Here is a 15,096-nt window from a genome sequence, read left to right as displayed (position 1 = left end):
CCCATTATACGGGAGTAGAATACTATACTTTATCCACGACTACTAAATATTTTTGTTGAAGTTTTTTTTGAAATGTTTCGAAAAACATGGTATGTTAAGAAACAGATATACGACTCGCACAAATGAAGTCGCTGATGGCTCAGTGTAGATGCTCTTTCCCTTCCAACCGCGGGTCCCGGGTTCGAATCCGGTCTAGGAAAATTCACTTTTTTAATTTTTTTTTATATGTACAGCACTGAATTGAAAATATTTAGTGGTTTACACGATAAAATTTTAAAAACGGATTGTTTGTAGCAGAACAATATAATATTATAGCTAAATTAAGGAAGCATCTGACAGTAGTGATTAATGACTCATTAATCACTGCCGTGATTAATGGGTATTATTAAGGTCGAGCAAACAGACGTATAATGGGTACATTATACAATAGTCGTGGATAAAAATATTTATCAAGTATTAATTATGGTAAATTGGAGTAGGAAACATATAAGCATATTATCAACTATAAGTATTTTAGAGAGAGGAAAAGTAATATTCAAAATTTAAATAATCAACCTGTAAATATAGCCAAAACTTTGAAAAATAAATATGTATGGACATTATTTTATTTGGACACATTTTTCTTTAGTAGATTTTTACAAAAATACTCTCAGTACAAATACTTATTCATTTAATTCATTTAATAGAACAAAATTTATAAATATAATTAGAATCAATTACATGTCAGTATTGCACAATAGATTTAAAAGCAACGAAAAGTGTCCAGTTGCAAATTGAACTGACCCTTGCACTATGTCCATCTTGCTCTTTCTCTCTCTATAAACTGGTGAACTGATTCAGACATTGTTTCCGATTCTTCTACCGGTGGTTTAATTCTAATGCACTCAGCATTTTGTATAGAATATTTAAACCCAGGAAACTTGGTGAATCGGGGCCAGTCTTGATAAGCAACCCCTTGGAGTGTAAGTATATTTTATAATAAACTGTAAAAATTTATTGATTTGTGTGTTTTTCCCTCTCAGCAGCCAAACGAGTAGCCTGAAGTAATAATAACATTTTTTTACCAGTTATTTTAGTATTTTAAACGGGAAACGTGACAATATATCGACAAGACTAGAAGTAGAATCTTGACACGACATTAAACGAATTTTGATTCAAACATTCGGTGACGTAGAGACATTACAACAAGATATAATTCATTTAAATTATAATCCTAAACAGGAAACTTTAACAAATTTCAGCAACAAAATATTACAGTCAGTCACTCTTAATGTCTAAACTGAAACAATCAGACGAAAATGTAGAAGTAAAAAGAGCCTTAAGCAAAGAATTCCAAAAAAATTGTTTGGATACATATGTTAGAAACCTACCATTTAATTTCCAAGAAATGGTAAGAACTAAGGAAACCGGAAACTTAGAAGACGCAGTAATATTCGTTTCTAAGGAAGAACAATTTCAGAAATACAAAAGATCTATTGAAATAAGATCTAATATCAGTAATAATCATAATAATCAACATTTACAACCACAGGGAAATAATTATTCACCTCAAAACATTTATCGATCTTAAAAATTCCAATTCCCATATAGACGACCATTTCAAAACCATCCAAGACAATATTGACCAAATCAACCAATTCCCATTAAACCTCAACCTATAAGACGAAACTTCCCAACTAACGGACAAGTCTTTGGACAATAAAGATCCTCAAAACAAACATTTTAGTCCTACACCGATGCCCGGCGTTTCAATTATTAATTCAAACCATTAGAGTGGTTATTCTCCTTGAAAGAACCAAACCCAAAACTAGTCAGATGGAGACTTAAAACTCGAAGAGTATGACTATACGACAAAATACAGAAAAGGTACACAAAATAAAGTTGCAGATGCTTTAAGTATAATAAAAATGGAATGTAATATAAATGAAAATGACTTCAGTAGGTACTCAAGTACAAGGTGATGACGATCTTGATACATTATTCGAAAATATATTAAATGAACCCAATTGACTGAAATAACAAATGAAGAATTAGATATGTTAATACCACCAAACAATCCTTTAGATAATCAAACTGTTCATACTAGCCAAGAAGAACCAATGTTTTCAATCCCTTACACGGAAAATCCTCTAAATCAATATAAAACACAATTAGTAATAACCGAATCTAATACTACACTGAGCGAAATTTGTGATTCCAAATTCATATTTAATAAATTCTGTCATCATGTAACTATCAGAACCAATCTAAGTGATGAAGAAACATTTCGATTCTTGAAACCAATAATTAGCCTTGATAATATCACTTGTTTTAAATTCTCAACACCAGCAATAGAAAAGAACATTACGAGAATCCTACGATCTTCTTTAAAATACCATCGTAACAGAAAATTGCTGATATCCAATAAAATCCTAAATGCTATAATTAATGAACCAGAACAACAAGAAATAATAAAATATTATCATCAAGAACATACCATAGAGGAATTAAGGAAACAATTAAATTATTAATAAGCATTATTACTGTCCTAACATCCAATCAGATGTTACTAATTACATAAACACTTGCCAAACATGTCTTTTATCTAAATATGACATAAACACTCAAAGGATAAAATTACAAATTTCAAATACTGCTTCTGCCCCTTTTGAACAAATTCACATAAGATACATTTATTACCGATAAACATCATGTTATAGTACAAAATAGAAAAAAAAAAACAGATTTTGTAATTTTTTATATTTTAAGCCAGCCTGTACTTTCAATGGTTTACCACATTATTGACCTCTGACCTCTCATTAAGTAATACCAGCCCTGTATAACAACTGAAACAAAGATTGTTACGTTTGGTATGAAGTAAAATGAATTAGAAAGAGACAACCTCCCTTCTGTCAACGTTTGTCGTGTATACTCGAATTTAAAGAGAAGCATTCTTTCAATTATTTGTTGTTGTGCTGTTATATTACTTTTCACATTTCAATATTTTGTCATCTTTCCGTCTGAACTGTATTTATCCGTACTTCACTAAGTGTAGCGTGTAGCGTGACAAAGTGTTAGTTACTGACTATGGAAAATCAACTTAATTCCGAGTTTCGGTATTAAATACAATTTTATTTTTTTTTAATCCTTCATTTTTCAATTTCTTGTATTTCAGACAATTAACATACAAATTTGATATTAGAGATTTCAATACTGATGAAGTATTGGTGTACATCGATAGAGACTTGTTAAAGGTAAGGAACTTAGGTCCTTAAGAGCTTAACGTGTACCTAATATTAAAATAATAAGAATATGTAGTTTTGAATCTTATTTCGTGGACCTTAGAAATTTGGCTAGCATCACATGTATTTAATTGTAACGTTATTTATTATTTATTTCTAAGGAATTAATAACTACTTGGGATAATTGGTTACAAGACCCAAGTACACTAAATTAAAACGCATCCAGCTACAATCTGATGCAGTGAGATTACAAGGTCGTGGGGTGTAGTACGAAATTCTTGATGTGTATCTATTCAATTATATGAGGAAGGAATGAGAACTTAAATAAGATGTTCTTAAAACAGGTTTAATACAATGTTACAGTTAGTGATGAAAGTACATAAATAACTTTTGTTAACAAGCTAATAAAGGTTAATTTAAAAATTCACGACAACAATGTTAACAATTGTTTGTCCTCCGGTTGTAATGTAGCCCTTCGGTGGTAAGCCTACTCTACTACGGTCGAGTTTAGTTCAGAGCCTACTCGTGGGAGCAACATGGACACGCAGTACAAAAATACAGAGGCGTCCACCTCTAAAAACATAGATTTGGATAGGGCTCCACTCCAAATAAACCCCACAAGTCAGTAGACGGAAGCCTCCCCCAGGTTCTTGGTTGTGCAGAGAGCTGAAGGAGACTTCTCTAAAGTGAACCCCTTCATAATAGAGAGAAATTTATGTACAGCGTGCGGCAGTGAAACCTGCAATTTTGAAATAAGCGCGGGAGCCAAGAAAGTGGGCGGGGCGAGTTGTCAAGGTTACCGTTCTGTTCCCTCCTTCAAAGCATTTCAGTAGCCACGGAACACTGATCCAAGCAAGAACGTGAAGGCATTTTATCAAAGCGGTAGTTATGCAGCCGCTCAACCCCGCTTCCGTGTTCATTTCCAAATTAATCGTAATCGGCCCGTCTCTACTGTGAACTCAATAAAGTTATGGGTACGAAACTTTGAAAACATAGGTGAAACGAGAATCGCTGTGACAAGAAGTCCTCGGACATCAGCGCGTCGACACAGTACTGCGTTCACAATTTCAGAAAGTAGTCTCCGAAGGATCTTGAGGTTAGATTGACACTATCACTCTACAAAATTCAAGTGGTTCAGGCTCTAAATGAAAACGATTTCGCAGCTCGACGGCACTTTTGTGAAACGTTTTTGGAAATGATTAAAGAAAACGAAGAACTTCACGCGTTGCTCTGGATGCGCGACGAGGCGCATTTTCATCTATCCGGCTATGTAAACAAACAAAATTTTAGATATTGGAGCGATGAAAACCCTTAAGAACTCCATAAAAAAACTCTCCATTCGTCCAAGGTAACAGTTTGGTGCGCAATGTCTTCAACGGGAATCATAGGCCCATTCTTTTTTAAAAATTAAAGGGGCCAAGCTGTTACCGTGTATGCGGAGCGCTACTCGGAAATGTTACGAACATTCTTCAGTCCTCGTCTTCGCGAACAAAGACTGAATGGTGAAACTTTATTTCAGCAAGAAGTTTTCCCAAATCGGGTGAAATCCCCGAACGGAGCCATTCCTTGGCCCGCCCGTTTACCCGACCTCACCGCATGTGATTTTTTCTTGTGGGGCTACCTAAAGAGCAAAGTTTTCAAACGGCCTCGTACTCTTGAACAACTGAATGCGAGAATTCGTCAGGAAATCGAAAGAATCCCTCAGCAGATGCTCCGTGATGTATGGACAATTTTAGAGATCGCCTCCAAGAATGCATCGATCGAAATGGACGACATCTTAATAATATTATTTTTAAATGAATAATGTTTCTTAAATGCTTTTTAACGTGAATTAACATGGTGTCAACAAAATTTTAAAAAATACAACCGCGTATTTTTTACAGTTATTTCAAAAATGTAGGTTTGACTGCCGCACCCTGTATTTTGACAATGAAAATATCCCAGAAATTGCAAAATCACACAAATTCATTATACGACACCATATGTACTTCAGTTAAAATCATCAGACTACGTCATAATTGTATCAAAACCTATAACAATACAGTACACTTGAAGACAAGGAATAATTGATACAAAAACCATAGTAACCAACAACAAAATCATCATGATACAATGATGTCAGTTCTCTATAAATGATAAAGTCTGTAAATATGAAGACCCCTGTCACTACCAGTACGACATTCTTTATACCAAACATAAACAGAACTTATTTTCCAATTGCCCCATTAAGGAAAGTTCCATTGTATGATCTCTACCAAAATGAAAACCTCTTTTACGTAGACGATTTTAAGGAAATAATCTTGGCATATTAATTATTGCTGGATAAATAAGACGAAACCCGCTCTAGCAGTACTCTTACACAAATTCCAGGAACAAGCCGCAATCAAAACTGATGTCAGTTGAAGCCCTTGCAGAGAGAGCCCCAACTTCCTTTTTAAGATGGGAAGAGTTATACAACTATTCCTAAATACGGTCCACATAAATTATTTATCTTTGTTTATATATTTTGCTATCTAATTGCATTTTATGTATAAGACCATGTTATGTCTAATCTTAATATTACTAATCCAAATTTGTAAGCGATAAAGGATCCTTTAAATAGTCGGACCGGATCCCTCCTCATCGCCAGTGTAAGAATTAAGCTTGTAGCAGTAACTAACAGTATTGAATAAAGTATTTCAAGCAAATAAATGTGTTAAGAATCTTTCCACGAATTGCATACTTAACAAGCGCAGTCGATAGGATAGTGCACGGTATTAGAAGATACCATTTTGGAAGTAAGGAATTGTCCATTGGAACCGACTTCAAGTACTGGTGACTTTCAAATCTTCGACGCTATCGACAACACTTTGGAGTGTTGTTTTTTTTTTATGCAATATTTGCTCGAAAGTATAAGAGAACAAATCCAAATTAGCAAACGTTAAAAATGTATATTGATGCTATCCCGAATTTCGATGGGACTCCATCGTTATTAAATGATTTTATTTAGGCATCCTAACAAGTTATTTTAATAATGAGGAACAAAATAGATTTCTCCTTCGAACTAACAGGTAACTAACAGTATTGAATAAAGTGTTTCAAGCAAATAAATGTGTTAGGAATCAATTCCACGAATTGCATACTTCACTAGAATTCGATTTTTGCTAAATTAGAGTTCATTGATCCAAAAATGGTGCAGAGTAGGAAAATTAAAACTATTTCTTATGTTGCAATCCACTTCTCTAACTTAGTGGGTGATAAATTTCAAGATATTGACAAGAAGTGGAGGATGCTTAGAAATATCAAATTTGACGATTTGTTAATAAATGATGATGTTATTGAATTTTGGCGACAAATTTCTAAAATGGAAATAGGAAGTGGGGAACAAATTTTTATAATTTATCTACATTCACGTAAAATTGCTACTGTTAAAATCGGAAATAAAGCTAAAGTGATGAAAAAGCGATATGACAAAAATCGGTTAGACTCTATTTAGTGAGTGTTGGAGATATGGTTTTGGTGGAACGAACTCCCATGGTCGAAGGTGTCGCAGCGGGAAGGAAGCTCGTCCAGATGTTCACCGGTCCTGTGCAAGGCACCCATGTTCTTGGAATTGACAGATACCGAGTGACGTCGCTGTCAAAGGATCGAAGGCGTTTCAAAGGGGTGGTTGCCAGCGACAAGATGAAATTATTCAAAGTCCAAAGAGATAATTAATGGTAAGTTGACATATTTGATGAAGAAGTTTTGGTATGCTTTGATAATGTTTTTATTTGTTGTTGGCTTTGAGATTGAGAGAAATCTCGGTTAGGTTGGGTTTGTAGACAAGAGGATGATGAAATATTTCATAATGTTGCACAATATTTCGTAATGTTGCGCAATAGCTTTAACCGTCCAGCGTTTCGAAGGTTTTGGATAGCAAAACCGGATATAACCGGAAATAGCCGAACGCGTCGGCTATAAAAGCAGACAGTTGCGTGGAAAGGTCTCATTTGCTTTCGAAATTTATTCGAGTACACCCGATTGCTTTGTCAGCTCGTGACGTGTCAAACTTTTTATTAAATACAAGATGTCGGTTGCCGAGACAGTGTGATGTCAGTACCAAGATTATAAAATTAATTAAAAAATCTTTGACTCTGTTGAAGACCGATGACGATCATTAGACATATTAAATTAACAAACGAAAACATTAACTTATTAAACGAGGCAATCAAAATTGAAATCCATCAAACTGATAAGAACGAGAATATATTCCGTTTGGAAAATAATTTGGCAGTTGAAATATTATCGTGAACGGTTAAAACAACTAAAAATTAAAAATTAAGTGTCCGGAGGTTCGTTAGTGCGTCCCAACAAGAAGAATTTGGTGTAGCAAAATGTGAAATCGTGCTTCAAGAGTAGTGTGCAGTCGGGAATCATCGTGAACGTTAGTCTCAAGGAACCTAGACAGTTTCTAAAAAAATATTTCGAAGTTTCTCTATAAAAGCGAAAAATGCCTTAAAGAACTCGTTAATTAAAGTAAAGTTTTTGAGGGTTTCGTAAAATTAAACGACGGGGAAGAAGATTTAAAATCATTCGGAACTAAAAACAAAATTATTGTCCGCAGTACAAATATAAAACAGTGGTAGGAAGATAATGTTGTTCAATCTATACTACACAAACTTGCGAGCTTTGAACATCCTAATAGCGGCTGGACTTGGTTGGAAATTATCGGGTTATGTGTAAATAAAAATAATTATTCTCCAATTAATGTGGGCTCGTCTACGTACGTTGAGATGCCGGAAATTATTAAAAATAAAAAGTGTGTTGTTAACGTAAAGAATAACGACGAATATTGTATTTTATGGAACATAGTCTCAGCTCTACATCTACCGAAAAAAGATACAGCTAGAATTTTCGTCATATCCCGATTTTCGCGATATATTGAAATTTGATGGCATAGAATTTCCCATAACATTAAAACAAATTCCAAAATTAGAGCGTCTAAATAACTTGGCAATTAACGTGTACGATATTGATAAGAAGGAAGTCCTACTGGTATGCTTGAGTAAAAGCGATAGCAAACGAGTTATAAATTTATTGATGGTCTCAGCAAATTCGGTTCAAGATAACGACGAACACCTGTCTATCACTTTGCATGGATAAAAAATGTGTCACGTTTATTATTTAAAAAAACTAGATCTAAACACCACGGTCAACAACATATTTGAAATCGTTGTATTAATCACTTCACAGAGCAGCGTCATTTAGATGAGCATTTAATATATTGTAATTCTAAAACAAATACTTGCAAAGTAGAGCTACTGAGTCAGCAAGAAAATTTTTTACAGTTTAAAAATTATCATTTTAAAGAGAGGGTACCGTTCGCCGTTTATGCAGATTTTGAATGCATTTTGGAACTCTGCGATGAAAACAATGATCTAAATACTAAAAACGTACAAAAACATACCGCGTTTAGTGTCGCCTATTATCTTTAATGTTCATATGATGAGTCTTTCGCCTTTTAAATTGTATCGGAGTAGTGATTGCCAGGAGTGGTTCGTCCGGGAACTTCACCATATTGCCGACGAGGTGAATAACATCCTAACTCACCCGAAGCCAATGGAGCCTTTGACTGCCGCGGAAAAATTTGAACATGACAACGTGAAATTTTGTCGTCACATATGTGAAAAACAGCCATAATCATAATTCTTAAATTATACCGACAGCCACGTGATACCGATAGTTTTCCACTGCTTGTCTTCTTACGACAGTTACTTAATCATACGTCACTTGGCTACGTCATTTGAGAGCAACATTTCATTATTACCAATAAATAAGGAACGTAAAGAAGACGTAAAGGATACCAGAATTAAATTGAGATTTATAGATTTTTTCCGGTTTATGGCTGACAAAATCGAAAAATTGGCCTATTACCTCGATGGCAGCCAAAAAACAATAACTAAATCTCATTGTAATTCGGAGACTTTCCGTCTTTTGACCAGGAAAGGTGTTTTTCCTTACGATTACCTAAATTCGTGGGAAAAATAAAATAACGTAACATTACCGACTAAAGACGATTTTTATAGTAAACTGACTGTTGAAGCTATTACGAGCGCTCACAAGCACGCGACAAATGTCTGGAATGCATTTAATATTCAAAATATGGGTGAGTATTGTACCTAAAAAGGACGTTCTACTTTTGGCTGATATTTTCGAAAATTTCCGTGAAAATTATTTAAAAATTTACGGTCTTGAGCCTTTACATTACTATACCTCTCCAGGTCTGACTTTTGATTCCATGCTCAAAATTACTAAACAGACATTGGAATTACTGACTGACATTGACAAAGTTTTGATTATCGAGAAGAGGACCCGAGGTGGCGTAGCCCAAGTGTCGAACCGGTACTCAAAGGCTAACAACAGGTACATGTGCGAGACATACAATCCGGACGAACCCGATAAATACATAATGTATTATGGCGTAAATACTTTATATGGCGCGGCGATGTCTCTTCCGCTTTCAACCGAGGGATTCGAGTGGGTACCTGTAGATCAATTCTACAACTTGAATATAACCGATTTAACAGATGATGCCGAAATCGATTATATTTTAGAAGTGGACATTGAGTACCCGCCTGAACTTCATGAACTCCACAAAGACTTACCCCTGTGCCCGCAACAAATGGTTCTCCCAGGTTACAAAAATATATAAATTTAAATACAGATTTACGGAAACAGGCGACTAACGAATTTGAGAAAAATTTCTATAAGTTAATGAATAATGCTGTATTCAGCAAAACTATGGAAAATATGAGGAAGCATAAAGACGTTAAACTGGTCAAATGGGGCAAAAAAATAACTACTAATATTTATAGTTAAATAAGTCATTTAATAAATTAAATGATTCCAGTGTGAGTGAATCAAGTGGTTATGACAGTTGTTCAGATACTGATAACGACTTTGACATTTTTAGAGGCGCCCTTTCAGTATTAAATAAAAGACTTTATATTGGAAACCTATGTAACTGACGTTCAAGTGAAATTTTGTGATTTTTGTTGGAAGAACAGTCCAGATTTGAACATTGATGATGAAAGAAAAAAATTCTATTATACATTAGGTCATTACTGCATGGATTCTTATATCAGTTTTATATTAACTCCAGATGCAGACAGAACAATGGCCTTCCAAGTTTAGACGTTATTGTCAGCGCAAACAACACTCATAATCATATCTATCCAGAAGGCAATTTGCTGCATACTCAAAAACTCCGCCAGATGCCAAGGAACCAACTGAGAATTAGCGTTTCCTATATGAGCGTGTGGGAAAACAATACATAATGGAACCAATTCTCAAGAGAAATACCTATGTGGCTTCCTTGAAAGATGTGATGATAGTCCACCCAATTGGGAATACTCAGTCTTAGGAAACAAAACTGATTTTATGCATAAAACAAACCATTGTGGTAAATTTTGAATTCATGCATAGGTCAAAATCAGTGCTATATTTTCTCTTCAAAAAAAGAAGAAACCAAATCGCTGGTAATTGAAAGAAACGATGTGGATGAAATAATATTGATTGTTATCTCTAGTATAGGAATATTTTCTTTCTCTGAAAGAAAAAAATTCTATTATAAATTAGGTCATTACTGCATGAATTCTTATATCAGTTTTATATTAATTCCAGATGCAGACGGAACAATGGCCTTCCAAGTTCAGACGTTATTGTTAGCGCAAAAAACACTCAATCATATCTATCCAGAAGGCAATTTGCTGCACACTCAAAGACTGCCAGATACCAAAGAACCAACAGGGAATTAGCGATTCTCTTATAAGAGCGTGTGGGGAAACAATACACACACAGGAACTAACTCACAAGAGCAATACCTATATAGCTTCCCTGAAAGATGTGATGATAATCCAGCCAATTGGGAATGCTCAGTCCTAGGAAATAATTCATGCATAGGTCAAAACTAGTACTCTTCGACTGGAAGAAAGGATGTAGATGAAATAATATTGATTGTTATCTCTAGTGTAGGAATATTTTCTTCTTTCTTATTATACACGTTACATTAAAAAAAAAGTAAACAACTTTGACATACCTTCTTCTCTTCATTGTATCATCACTTTGTTTGGCTGCCTCAACATGCGAGTTTTCTTTTCAACAAAGGAGTTTTCAATCCGAAGGCAATTTTAATAGGTCACAATAGAATTATTTTAATGAGTTTACAAATAAGTTTTTACTGATTGCTTCTAGTCCCGAGTATGAGGGAAAAAAATCCAGATGTTCCTTATTGAAACATCGATTATATTTTTATTTTTATAGAAATTGTTGTATATGATGCAATATTGCATCAAAACTTATAGTTAGATAAGTCATTTCATAAATTAAATGATTTCAGTGAAATAATACTTCTCAGGTATTACGATACTTAACAGTTTACACAACAGGAACCTTAAGCTGATAAAAGTCTGATTTTCAACATTATTACGTTGTCGACTATTGATCGTGTGTGACCGTTAATTTAAAATTTTCATTAAAATGGAAAAACTGAATGCAGTGGGACGTAGCGAATACAAAGAAATAATATCCCCTGAAGCAATAGGTGTTAGTGTTAAACATAAAATTGTTGGTTTGAGAAAATTAAAAACGCCATATGGCGACACGGTGTTGGTTGAACTAGAACAAAATGTTGTGTTCACCTAAAAAACTAGTATCGTATTTTACAAAGTCCACTATCGATGACATGCTCGCCGGGAGTGGATATTATATAATATATAACGGACAAAAAGTCTTTGGAAGTAGCGGTGGTCGGACCAATTGCTTTGAATTTGAAAAAAATAAATAACTAACGATTTATTAAATGATACTAAAAACCCTTTTTTTGGTCATTAGATCTGAAAGTGATCGGCATAATTTTTTCAAATTTAATAAAAACTCAATCCGAAAAGTGTTAAAATAAATTAAAACACCAGATTTAACTTAACCGGAAAAATTAAAATTTGAAAATGCATTAAGTTGCATGGAAAAATGTAAGTCCATCTTGATTTTTGGAGGAATGTATAGAAATATTAACCATAAAATTAAGAAAATGTACTTCAAAAATCTCAACCGATTAAAATCCATTTGAAACTTTGTTGCGGATTCGAACTCTTATCTACAGAAGAAACTGATTATAAACAGAAAATAAGGAAAATTTCATAGAAAATAATATTATCGATGTACTTTTGGAATTAATAGAAACCATTCTCAAGAAAGTAAGTAGTAATATATTCTGTTATTTATAGATAGAAGATTATGAATGTCACGGATCTGGATTACTTCATATTTAATTATTTCTATAAACAAATTTTCACTAATAACTGGAGGAATTTCCACATACATTCCATTAACCCCTGCCCTTCAGAAAAAAAGGTATTATTAACATTAAAAATAGCAATTATAAGTGTTTGTTCCATTTATATCTTCCATCAAATAATGCTGAGTATGTCGACTCATATTTACAAAATGTCCATGAAATGTTTAATTTGAAAAATATTGAAATGCCTGTGAAGTTGAGTGATATTTACATACAGATTTGAAAAACAGAATCCTAGCATTTCTATAAACGTTTTTGATGTGGACAAAATAACTGGTACGCTAAATGGTCCTTTATATCATATAAAAGAAACCAAACAATATCATATCAATTTGTTATCGGTCATTATTGTTTGATCACTGATCGATCAAAATTAGTTAGGAAAAACGTTACTAATCATAAATAAAAAATATTCGTTCGTGATTCATGTCTTAATAATTTCTCAATAGAGTCTAAGCTTATCCAAGTTATGAAAAAAAAAACACCTTTAATCACAGAAAACACACTTTATCTTGGTTAATTATTTTTCCCGCTTACCTTCCTTTAATGTACAACAATAATATGAATAATATAAAACCTCGTATCAAAAAATAACAGTTTTATATAAATTCAGTTCAGACTGATCCCAACGCCAGTTCCGAATCAATCTTCAAGCAAACTGTAACTAGTGAAATAAACGTGAAGTGTTCTGCAAGAAGTAATTGTTTTATTGAAACCTACCGTAAACATAATTTCCATCATGAAAATAATTGTTTATTTAATCCTGTTAAAATTTTATTACCTGACGAGACAAATAATGTATTAGAATTTACCAATTTTAAAGTTTTAATTACGAAACCTTTTGCTAATATGCCGATTTTGAATGTTCTACAAGAAAATATGTGGCAGTAATACATCAGAAATTAAAATATGTTAGAATATTCTCCAAGAGTTTGCATTCGTTATCTACAATTATTTCACTCTTTTGAACACGACACTAAACGAATTATGCATGCGAGATAAATTAGACCACATCTGGAAACTAGATGAGCCTACCTTTTCTTTTGATCCACAAGAAAGGTTGGATGGAAGATGTTTATAAGAATTATTTCAGGAAACACCTTAGTACATCATTTGGAGAAAAGAGACCCATTTTAGTAATATATGATGGGCATGCTACACACATATAGGTTTGGAATTAACTGAAACGATGGAAAACTTGTGAAATGGCAGTGTCAAAATCCTGGCAAAAAATTATTAAGAAGTCCTCTTCTTCGCTTATAAAACAAACACGGGATGAAACTAACCTCGTCATTCAAAGCGGATTTAAAAAAGGAGGAATTTATCCATTTGATAGTACAGTTATAAGGGAAGAAAAATTTGATCCGGCCGCTCTAAGAAGGTGAAATCAGAGTCAGAACAATAATGTTCATGTAACTGCAGAAATTGACGTTGTTTATTCAATGACCGAAAATCAGAATAAAGACAACCTTTTGTCCGGAGGAAGCCATGAAAATCCAGTGGTGCCTAACCGAAGCCTCGAAATTCCAGTGGTGTCTAGCGGAAGCCGTGATGAGGGGGACCTTGGCACACAATTAGTACCGATTTAATTGGCCCTTTACCCCGCTCTACGTCTGGAAATAGATATATTGTGGTTTTTCAGGATCGGTTCACTAAATGGATAGAATTTCAACCATTATGAAAAGCTACCGCCGCTGCAGTAAGGAAAGCATTGCACGAAAGGATTATCGTTCGATTTGGATGCCCGAGGGTGGTAATTTCCGACAACGGGGTACAATATAAGAACCGTGGAATGCGTAAATTCTTAACCGATTTGGGAATACAACAACTATTCTCACCATCGTATACACCACAGACGAATCTCGTCCAAAGAGCAAATAAAGTTATAGAAACTATGATAGCCCAGTTTTGTGACAATAACCACAAGAAATGGGACCGACATTTGCCCGATTTTATGTTAGCCAGGAGTTAGTTTATACCACACGTCATGAGTCCACAGGATTCTTACCAGCATACCTCAATTTCGGACGAGAATTAGAGATGCCAAAAAGTATTTTCCGAGAAAACGCGCCGAAATATTCAGGTCCATACTTGATTACAAGAGTATGGTCGCCGGTGGTATTCGACCTAAAAAATGAACAGACGGGGCGACGATTTCGACGAATTCATATAAAAGATCTTAAACCCGCGCACAAAGTAATTTTTTTCTTAGAGATGGAGCCGACAACACCAACCACGACCCAAGCTCGTTTGATGGAGTTGTTTGGCCCCAGTCCGGAGGTCCTGCAGCTATAGGTATCGCCACTGCCGGTCACCCCTGACCAGGTAACGCCTGTACCACTGCTGGTCAGTCCACTCCCAGCCACTCCATTGCACGTCGCTCCGAGGTGAGAGACGAGCCCTCCGCGTCAGGGATTACGCGATTGTAACCACTACCGTATCGTGCTAGTGAAAGTAGAATTAGTTATTTTTTGACTGTGTAAAGTGACTGTACTAGAATGTACGAAAAAATATTAAAGGGAGGGTCAAAATATAGTGAATCACCCTGTAAGTATGTAA

The sequence above is a fragment of the Anoplophora glabripennis genome, unplaced genomic scaffold, assembly GCF_000390285.2.
Source record: "Anoplophora glabripennis isolate ALB-LARVAE unplaced genomic scaffold, Agla_2.0 scaffold371, whole genome shotgun sequence".
NCBI classification, from domain to species: Eukaryota; Metazoa; Arthropoda; class Insecta; order Coleoptera; family Cerambycidae; genus Anoplophora; species Anoplophora glabripennis.
The sequence above is the reverse complement of the archived record's forward strand: the minus strand, read 5'-3'. Positions refer to the sequence as shown.